We start from the raw sequence: 11257 nt of genomic DNA on the forward strand, positions 1-11257 counted from the left end.
GGGGCCCACAGTGCCAGGAGAGCACCAGCTTGAGCAAGTTGTAGGGGGAATTGGTTAATTTGAATGAGGAAAGAGAAGAAAATGGTGATATGATCTCGGAGGGTTGAAGGAAGAAACAGTCTTTAAATGAGTAAGAATTTGAATAGGCCCTGTATAACAGGTCCAAGGTGCTTCTTTGATCTGGAGTGGCAAATATAGATAGTGGCAGAGAGACCATTAAAGTGGTTTTTCAGATAATCAGACTTTACTTGCCTCTTCAAAATTCAGCTAGTAAGTTTGATTTTCTCTTGTTTTAATTATTAAAATTAAAAATCCGGTAAATATAAAAGTCTATAAAATTAATTGGGCTATTTTTGGGTAAAAATTCCATTTCTTTCTCATAAGCGTAGAGCTCTGATGCCCCTTTCCCCATGATTTTCATTCTTCAGTAATCAGATTTCTCTAAACATATTTTCACGTCATTATATTTTCCTTTTTCACCTCAATATGAGTGAAAAATTGTTGTGATTGGCTGCATGTTAAAACCCACTCACAAACTTGTTTATGTGCATGGCAGTCTTGTAATCAGATTGATAAGAATTTTTAAGAGTAGAGGCATTAAAAGGAAAGAACAAAGTGAAGCAAATGGACTTAAGACGTTGATAAACCATCATTTAGTTGAATAGTATAATAGACTTGGCTGGCTGAATGGCCACACTTATACCGCAGATTCGCCTTGGCTTTTCTCCTCTTAGCTCAGAAGAAATTGTGACTTTTTGACTTTCGGATCAGGTAGCAATTATCTGTAATTTAGTTCAATCTCATATCCTTTACTGTTCTAACTTGGAATGTACATTTAAAACAGTGTAACTTCCCATTAAATAACAATGCAGCAAAGTAAGATGAGTGCCTATAAACACAGGAAAGATACATTTTCCCCATTGTGTAACCTGATATTGTAGCCATGTTTGGCTGCTTTAGTAACATTCATTTATACTCCAAATTTCTGGAACATGTATGCAGTTTCAGAACAGAATCATGCAAGACCGGCTCATCTGTTCCAATATCATCCTTCATAACCCCTGGAGAGAAAGGTGTTGTTCATAGATTCATCAATATTTGCTTTCAAATATGTGACCTTACATTTTGTGCAAATAAAGTGCTTGAAATTCAGTTTTAAAGAAATGAAATTACAGTCATCATCTTACTCATTACCCCTATCCCTAGCCCTGTCCAAACCTTCAAACCCTTTGAGCTTTGCATTCCTTGATTTTAGTCTCTTTAGCATCACCATTCCTATTTGCCCCACTAATAATGCTGAACATTCACCCATACATTTTCTGGTGGTCCTATATTCTGGTGTTACCTTCCTAAATCCCCGAATCTCTCCAATTCTCCTCTTTCAAGGCTTTCTTTACAACCCAACTCTTTGACCAAGCTTTTGTTAGCAATCTTGCTAAAGCCTCCTTATCTGGTTTCAATCTATTTTTCATTTCATTAAACTTCTGCACAGCACATGTGAAGTATTTTACCTCAAATATTCTAGCACAATGAGTGAGGATCAAATTGAATTTTTAGGGATTTTATCTATATATACGATTCACCACCAATTCTACACGCACAGTTTACTGTTGGATGGGGTGCCACAGAATTCTCAAGTTGCCATCTGTAAGTGTATATAGAAAACACCAGCAGGTCATTTGATTGTTGCATAACATAAGAATGTAAGAAATAAGAGCAGAATTACGCCTTTCAGCTTCTTCAATGTGTTATAATTCAGTTAGCTTATGGCAAGCTTGTTCACCAACTCCACTTTAGATGGTGGAGGGATGCGATGTGGGTTTCAATGTCCAACACAAAGAATGGTTCAGCAGCAGCACGACTGATCGAGCTGGTCGGCTCCTAAACGACAGAGCTGCTAGACGGGCCTGAAGCAGGTAGTGAAGAAATCAAATAGAGGGAAAAACATTCTTGATCTCATCCTTACTAAGCTGCCAATTGCAGATGCATTTGTCCATGACAGTATTGGTAAGAGTGACCAATGCACAGTCCTTGTGGAGACAAAGTCTCATCTTCACATTGAGAATACCCTCCATCTGGTTGTGTGGCACTATCACATTTCTAAATGAGACAGACTTCAAACAGATCTAACAACTCAAGACTGGGCATCCATGAGATTCTGTGGGCCATTAACAGCAGCAGAATTGCACTCCAGCACAATCTGTAACCTCATGGCTCAGCATATCCCCCAGTCAACCATTACCCATCAGGCCGGCAGAAATGCATTGGTTCAATGGAGAGTGCAGGAGGGCATACCAGGAGCAACATCAAGCATAGCTGAAAATGAAAAAAATTAGATGTTAACCTGGTGAAGCTACCAAACAGGACTACTTGCATACCAAACAGCACAAATGGCAAATGATAGCTAGAGCTAAGCGATAACACAACCAATGACTCAGATCTAAACTCTGCAGTCCTGCTACATCCAATTGTGAATTGTGGTGGACAATTAAACAACTCACTGGAAGATGAGGATCCACAAATATCCTCATCCTGGATGATGGAAGAGGCCAGCACATCAGTGCAGAAGGTAAGGCTAAAGCATTCACGGCAATTTCAGCCAGAAGTGTCAAGTGGATGATTCACCTTGGCTTCTTGCAGTGGTTTCTTAACCTTATAGGCACCAGCCTTCAGCCAATTCGATTCACTCCACGTGATATCAAGAAACAGTTGGAAACATTGGATACTGCAAAGGCTATGAGACTTGGCAACATTCCGCAATAATACTGAAGACATGTACTCCAGATTTTACCGCTCCCCGAGCCAAGCTGTTCCAGTACAGTTACAACACTGGCATGTACTTGACAAAAGTTGCCGAAGCGTGTCCTGTACATAGTAAAAAACATGTCAGTTACCACCCCATCAGTGTCCTCTCGATCATCAGTAAAGTGATGGACGGTGTCAGTAACAGCGCTATCAAGCAGCACCTGCTCAGCAATAACTTGCTCAGTGACGCCCAGTTTGGGTTCTGCCAGGGCCACTCAGCTCCTGATCCCATTACAGTCTTGGTTCAAACATGGACAAAAGAGCTGAATTCCAGAGGTGAGGTGAGAGGGACTGCCCTTTATATCAAGGCTGCATTTGACCAAGTGCGGCATCGAGGAGCCCAGGCAAAACTGTAATTGATTGGTATCGGGGACAAACGCTCTGACGGTTTGAGTCATACCTGACACATAGAAGATGGTTGTAGTTTTGAGAGGTCAATCATCTCAGCTCCAGGACATCTCTGCAGGAGTTCCTCGGGGTCATGTCCTCGGCCCAACCATCTTCTGCTGCTTCATCAATGACCTTCCATCCACCATAACGTCAGAAGTAGGGATGTTCACTGATTTTTGCACAATGTTCAGCATCATTCGCAACTCCTCAGATACTGAAGCAGTTCATGTTCAAATGCAACAAGTTCTGGAAAATATCCAGGCATGGGTTGACAAGTAGCAAGCAGCATTTATGCCACACAAATTCCAGTCAATGAAATCTGCAATAAGAGACAACTTAACTTCTTCCCCTTGACATTCAATACTGTTGCCATCTCTGAATCTCCTACCAGAAACTCAATTGGACTCACCATATAAACACTAGTTACAAGAGTAGGTCAGAGGTGAGGAATACGGTAGTGAGTAACTCACACCCTGACTTCCCAAAGCTTCTCACCATTTGCGAGTCATCGGTCAGGACTGTGATGGAATACTGCCCACTTGCCTGGATACAGCTCCAACAACGTTCATGCAGCTTGACACCATCCAGGACAAAACAGCCTGCTTAATTGGCACCACACCCACAAGCATCCACTCCCTCCACCACCGCTGCTCAGTAGCAGCAGTGTGTAATATCCTCAAGATGCACAGCAGAAATTCACCAAAAACCCTCAGAAGGCACCTTCCAGCCTCATGACCACTTCTGTCTAGAAGGACAAGGTAGTAGATACATTGGAACACCACCACCTGCAAGTCCTCCTTCCAACCGCTCACCATCCTGACTTAAAAATATATTACTGTTCTTTCACTGTCACTGGGTCAAGACCCTGGAATTCCTCCCTACGGTCATCATGGAGTCAACCTACAGCATGTGGATTGCAACGGTTCAAGAAGGCAGTTCATCACCACCTTCTCAAGGGGCAGCTAGGTACTGATAATAAATGCTGGCCAGTCAGCAGCACCGCGTTCACTGAATGAATAAAAACAATCTTACTGTCGTAACACCATTCTCATTGATTCCTGTGGTGCCATTAAATGTATTGATCTCATTCTTCAATATAATTAGTGACTGGGCATTCCTCACTGGCGAGATGGAAAATTACAAAGATTTGCAACTCGCTAAGTGATGACATTTCTCCTCACCTCAGTCCTAAATGGCCAACATCTTATCCAAACAATATGCAAATATACTAATCAAATTATGTGTTAATATTACAAATGACTCCAAGCTCTAAGGTCTCCAGCCAGAGTGAACAATCTCTCAGCATCCATCCTTTCAAAGCATCAAAGACTTTTATTTGATTAGATTAGATTAGATTCTCTACAGTGTGGAAACAGGCCCTTTGGCCCAACAAGTCCACACCGCCCCTTGAAGCATCCCACCCAGACCCAGACCCATCCCCCTATAACCTACACACCTCTGAACACTATGGGCAATTTAGCATGGCCAATCCAGTTAGCCTGCACATCTTTGGACTGTGGGAGGAAACCAGAGCACCCGGTGGAAACCCATGCAGACACGGGGAGAACGTGCAAACTCCACACGACAGTCAGTCACCCGAGGCTGGGATTTAACCTGGGTCCCCAGCACTGTGAGGCTGCAGTGCTAACCACTGAGCCACCTTGCTGCCCTTGAAATCATGTCTCATTCTTCTAAGCCCCAAAGGTCATGTCCCTACTCTCTGTAATCTCTCCTCATAAGATAGCCTTCTCACCCCAGGAACTATTCCAATAACCCTTGGTTCACTTGGCCTAAATAGTGCAAAATGCCACTGCAGAGTATCCTCATCACAATGAGATGTAACATAAATGCAACCTTCTGTTTTAAATGATCATGTGAATTTGAGACTTGTTCTTATTAGTTTGCTGGCCAAAATAAGGAAATTCTACTGAAACAGCTTTAAAAAAAGCCAAAACAATACTTATTGTGTGTTGATCTGAATCATACTGCTAGACTTTAACCATTGTCAGGTTTGATGCTGATGTCTAGACATTGCTAATAATGTGATCTGGTATTTATATGATAGACTAACTGGAATATCATTTGTGGTACCTGTATATATGAGGACTATTAGATATGATGGCTTCCTAGTCTAATATTAATTTGACATTGAACTGCATGAGGAATTTTTTAAAAGCAAGGTGTGGCTGAATTGAGAGTGTGTGGCCACCAGCAATACAAGGGAGATGGGTGATGGTGCTTGTTGACGTGAATTATTTTAAATTTTGGACAGTACATGGGTTGGAGGCTGACCGGGGCAACGGTTCATATACCTGTGCTGTTGACCATCCGAGTTGTTCTAGCTCACCAGAGTACTTCAGCCGCTATTGTCTCCAGCCTCCTGTTCCTGCCAATCACTTTATATTGTCAGCATTTTGTATCAGTTCTATTCTTACAGAGCTGCTTGGCAACAGTATGTTTCTCAACTAGTTTTAGTTAATTTTCTCCCTCCCTGTCTTGGAGCAGATGGTGAGTATCAGCAACCATGTTGTACAAGTGGCCATTCTCTGTGTGTATCTTATATTACAGCAGGTCTTCAAGATGAACCGATCTGACTGACCCTTAGGTGTCCTCGAAAGCAGGTTGCATAACTATCTGATACTCAAGCAACTAGGCCTTGCCAGCCCCTTGAATGTCCTGGGAATTAATTGTCTTTTTACGATAAAGAATTGGTTGTGGGAGGAATCTAATCTGGTCAGCATTCTGTCCTGATAGCAGTATGTGCGTGTCTCAGCAAAGCTCTCTGAATAAAAATCGGAAAGAGAAATCACAACATGAGGCTAAGGACACAATGTCACAGCTTTAACATCAGTTGAAATCCTGAACGGGACCGTGAAGTATTACCGAGACATTTCCATTCTCTAGTATAACTCAGTTCCAGAATGGATAGTGTGTTAGCCACCCAACTTTTGCATTACTATTCTTTGGATTAAAAGATGCGATGATGGAAGATAATTCTAGAAATTTTTGATAAAACTATGGCATTAGATCTACTGACTGTGAATAGTGACCAACGTGTTCCAGACAAAACGAACCACAGAACAACTGACCTCCCGTGGCATTGCTCACAGATGTCCTGAAACATCAAAAATGATGGTCAGTTACTTTTCTTGCCCTAGGAAACCCTGATTCTGAAATTGCTAAAACGTATCTTTGATGCTCAGTGCTGGTGGGATGAAGCACTTCCAAGTGATGTTTATTAATAGTTGGGAGGAGGTTGAGTTGAGTAAACTGAGTCACAGAGCTGACTTCTACAGGCCACTTGCGGATGGGAAAGCAAGCAGGCGGACCGATAAATGAGGGCCCTGTGCCACAGGCCATGTGATTACCGGGCACCCTACCATGATTGTGTTGGCAGTGGGGCGAGGGCGAGTGTGGGCCATGAACCTGTGGCCTAACTGAGTTCTTTATGGATGACATGTAAATTGGTGGTGGAATGATCAGTGAAGAAGGTTACATGAGAGTACAACAGGATCATGATCAACTAGGCCAGTGGGCTGAGGAATGGCCAGTGGGGTTGGGACAGCATGTTGCAACCATATAGGACATTGGTGAGGCCACGTCTGGAGTACGGCGAACAATTCGTGCTATAGTGAAGATGTTATTAAACTGGTAAGGGTGCAGTAAAGATTTACAGAGTGTTACTGGGACTGGAAGGTTTCAGTTATAAGGAGAGGCTGGGATATCTTGCCCTGGAGCATAGCAAATTGAGGGGCAACCTTACAGACATTCAAAAAATCATGAGAGGCATAGATAAGGTGAATAGCCAAGATCTTTTCTCTAGGGCAGGGAAGTTTAAAACGAGGTGGCATAGGTTTCAGGTGAGAAGAGAAAGATTTAAAAGGGACCTGAGGGACAACTTTTTCACGCAGAGGATGGTCCATATATGAATCGAGTTGCCAGAGGAGATGGAGAGGAGAGTACAGTTGCAATATTTAAAAGACATTTGGACAGCTACCTGGATAGGAAAGGCTTAGAGTTACGTGGCCCAAATGTAGGAAAATGGGACTAGCTCAGTTTAGGAAACCTGGTGGACACACACCTGCTGGACCGAAGGGTCTGTTTCCATGCTGTCTGACTCAATGACTCTATAATCTCCTCTGATCTACGCTTTGGTTTGGTGGGTAGTGGGAGAAGTCTGTGCCAAGCTGTGCAACCTGGCAGGTATAACACTGTAACTGTTAGTTCGTCAAAATGGGAAAGAGATGGCTGTCCACCTTCCTGTGACCCATTGTGGCATTTAGAGAGACCCACCCCCTCCCCCCCACACACCCCCCCCACCCCTAACCCAGTCTTGCTCTCCCACCCACCCACCTTCAGCCATGTCTGAAATGTTATGTCTTGCAGAAACCCACCCCTCCCCATAACCCACCAATATCCTGGACTTACCTCAGTTTGGGGTCTCCATAATTTCTTTTCCTCTCAGACTTCTAGCATGCTGACAGTGGCCACCAATCCCTGTATGCTGCACGGCAGTTCATTTTCAATTGGCTGGCAGTTCTGTGAGGCAAGGTTTTCCCTGGAAGTTCTGTCCCTTTCTAAGCGAAGAGATGTCATCTAGGAAAGTAAAGTGGGGCAACTGACCATGCAGATGTAGGATCCTCCCTCCGGCATACTATTAGCCCACTATCACCAAATATTCCAGCCTGTAGAACTATTGACTGGCTATAGATCAAGAGGAGGCCAATTGGTGTGTCATGTTCATTGAAGCAACTGAGACGATTTCACTTCTCTGTCTTTCCACATAGTCCTGTGATTATTTTTCCTCTTTAGCTAATTGTCAAGTTCCATTTAAAAGACATGATTAGATTTGCCTCTACCAGTCAGTGTTTTCCAAATCCAAACTATTCGCTACTTAAAATAATTTTTCCCATAAGCTACCTCTGGTTCATTTGCCACTTGCTTCAATTTGTGTCCTTTTATCCTGACTCCTTATGCTAATGGGGACAACTTCTCTCTCTCTCATTCTCTTTCAGTCTCTCCATGCCTCTCAAGGTTTTGACTATTAAATTTCGAAACCTTCTCTCCTCAGCCCTAGCTTTGCCAATCGATCCTCATAACTGAAGTCTTTATTTCCTGGGACATTCTCCTACACATTTTCTGTAATCTTTCAATCCCTCTAGATCTTTCTTAATTGCTGTGTTGTACCCAGAACTGGACACAGAACTCTAGACGAGGCCAAAACAACATTTCTGAAAGCTCAGAAGACATTGCTTTTGCACTGTGCATCTCTATATATAAGGGGCCTGTGTCCCTTGTTAACTACTTCCTTAATCTCCTTGCCACCTTCAATGTTTTGAGCACATTTCTCCCTGCTCTTTCTGCCGTTGCACTGTTTAGAATTGTATGCTTTATTATATATCACCTCTCCTCATTCCCCCAACTCCATATTCTCTGCCATAATTTTTCTAAAATATTCATTCACAGGATGAGGGTGTTATTGGCTTGCCCAGCATTCATTCCCCATCCCAGGGGACACTTAAGAGTCAATCACATCACTGTGGGTCTGGAATCACATGTAGGCCAGACCAAGTAACAGTAGCAGTTTCCTACTCTGTTGTACGTTACTGAGTCAGATGGGTTTTTCCAACAATCGACAATGGATTCATAGCCATCATTGACTCTTGATTTCAGGGTTTTTAAAAAAAAAAATCAAATTCCACCATCTGCCGTGGCAGCATTCGAACCAGGCCCCTAGACCATTAGCTGGGTCTCTGGATTAATCGTCCAGTGATAATATCACCAGGCCATTGCCTCCTCTTGTCTCTCAGATGCCCTCCCATTCTACCAGCTTCTTGATGCCCTCTTGAAGTCCATTACTAATCTCCTGACAGTTTACAACCTTTCTGAGTTCCGTGTCATTTGCAAGTTTTGAGTATGTAATCCCCACATCACATCTAGGTCATTAACACAGATCAAGGAAAGAAACAGTGGAGCTAAATTATCTTCCTGGAAAACCACACAGTATACCTTATTGCAGTTTAAAAATCAACAATTCACCATCACTCTCTCTTTGGCACCTCTCAGCCAGTATTGCCACTGATCTTTTTATTTCAAGGGCTTTTACTTTGTTGGCAAACCTGTTATGTAGCACGTTATAAGATGCTCTTTGGAAGTCCATATTCAATGCATCAACTGCATTACCCCTATCAACCTACTGCTACTTCATCAAAGACTTCAATCTATTGGTTAAGCAGAATTTGCCACAAGCATATCTTTTTATTTTTCTTAATTAATCCACATTTGATTCAGTGACTATAAATTTTGTCCCAGATCATTGCTTTAATAGTTTTCCAACACCTAAGTTTAAACTGACTGGCCTATATTTGCTGGATTTATCCTTGTTTGACAGCGGTGTAGTGTCCAATTCACCAGTCCTCTGGCCCCACACCTGTAGATAAGGAGGTTTGGAAGATTATGGCTAGAGTTTTATTTTTCAATCTTGCTTTTACCAGTATTCTTGGCTGTATCTCATCTGATTTTGGTGAGGTGTCAACCTTCCATCCTTCCTCATATTCATTCCTTACCAATATTTAGTCCATTTAGGGTCTTAGTAACCTCCTCTTTCATTAAAACATTGGCAGTATTTCCTTCTTCAGCAAAGAAAGTTGTCCTCCTTCAGATCTGTTCCCATCCTCCGAAGCTTCTTTTCAGTTCTAATTGGCCCTGTTATTTCTTTTCCCACCTTTTTATCATTTGTATATCTACTTTCAGATCCCTTTTATGTTAATGTCAGCCATTTCAGTGTCTTTTTTAATGCTTTTGTTTCTTTCTTTTCAATTCCAGTTTTGCATATTCAGCCTGGCACCCACCTGATTAGATTTGATTTCTTATTGTCATGTGTAATGAGGCACAGTGAAAAGTATTGTTTTACATGCTTGGCAGCACATAAACCAATATCTGAGCCATTTGTTTGCTTCATCTTTGCTCTCTAGCTCCTTCTTTATCCAGAACAAAATCAATGGAAGTTTAGGATTGAGCCCACGATACACACAGAAAAATATAGAATATTCCTCGGGTAGGTGGATTTAACCATAGAATCCCTACAGCATGGAAACAAGCCATTTAGCCCAACAAATCCATACTGACTGTCTAAAGAGCATCCCACCCAGACTCACCCCATCCTTGCATTTCCCATGGCTAATCTACATAATTTACACATCCCTGGACAATGTACCATGGCCAATCCACCTAATCTGCTCATCTTTGGACCATGGGAGGAAACCTACACAGACGCAGGGAGAATATGCAAATTCTACACACACAGTCACCCAAGGCTGGGATTGAACCTGGGTTCCTAGCACTGTGAGGTAACAGTGCTCACCACTGAGCCACCATGCTGATCTAACTGCTGGTCCATCGCCATAGTGAGACAGCTATGCCATTATCAGATGTAAGATAGAAGAAAAAGGCTGATCAAATAATATAGACAACGTGTGAAATGTTTTGATTAGTCAAAGACATTCTTGCGCGTTGGCCTAATGTTTGTGAGTCCACTTGACAAATGATAGCAACAAGAGAAATTTAAAATGGGCTGCAAATTCACTACCACACACATACATCTTCACCCTTTACTCCCCACCACTGATTCTGAAAAGCGATCTTGCGGTTGTGGTTGAAAATGTAATATGCTTCTTCATATGAGAATTGTATTGTGCACCCACATTGTTTAGAATGTGGACTAATATTGGCGAATCTTATGTTAGTTGCAGACTTTAGGGATGTGGGAGTTTAGGTATATGTAGAGATTAGTGAAGCTGGCGATGTTCTCCCTAGACCATAGAAGATCAAAGAAAGAGCAAATTGACATTTTTCTAGATTGTGAATCGTTGATAGATTAGGTAAGGACCTGTTTCCTCACACTAGAGAGTTGGTAACTAGAGGAGACAAATTGACATAACTGACGAAAAGAATGGAACAGGAGATGAGAAATTCTTTTGTGTAACATGTGATTATGTTCTAGAATGCATTCCTTGAAAGGGTGGTTGAGGATTCAACAATTACTTTCAAACGGGATTTGGAT

Source organism: Stegostoma tigrinum, chromosome 21 (assembly GCF_030684315.1).
Source record: "Stegostoma tigrinum isolate sSteTig4 chromosome 21, sSteTig4.hap1, whole genome shotgun sequence".
NCBI classification, from domain to species: domain Eukaryota; kingdom Metazoa; phylum Chordata; class Chondrichthyes; order Orectolobiformes; family Stegostomatidae; genus Stegostoma; species Stegostoma tigrinum.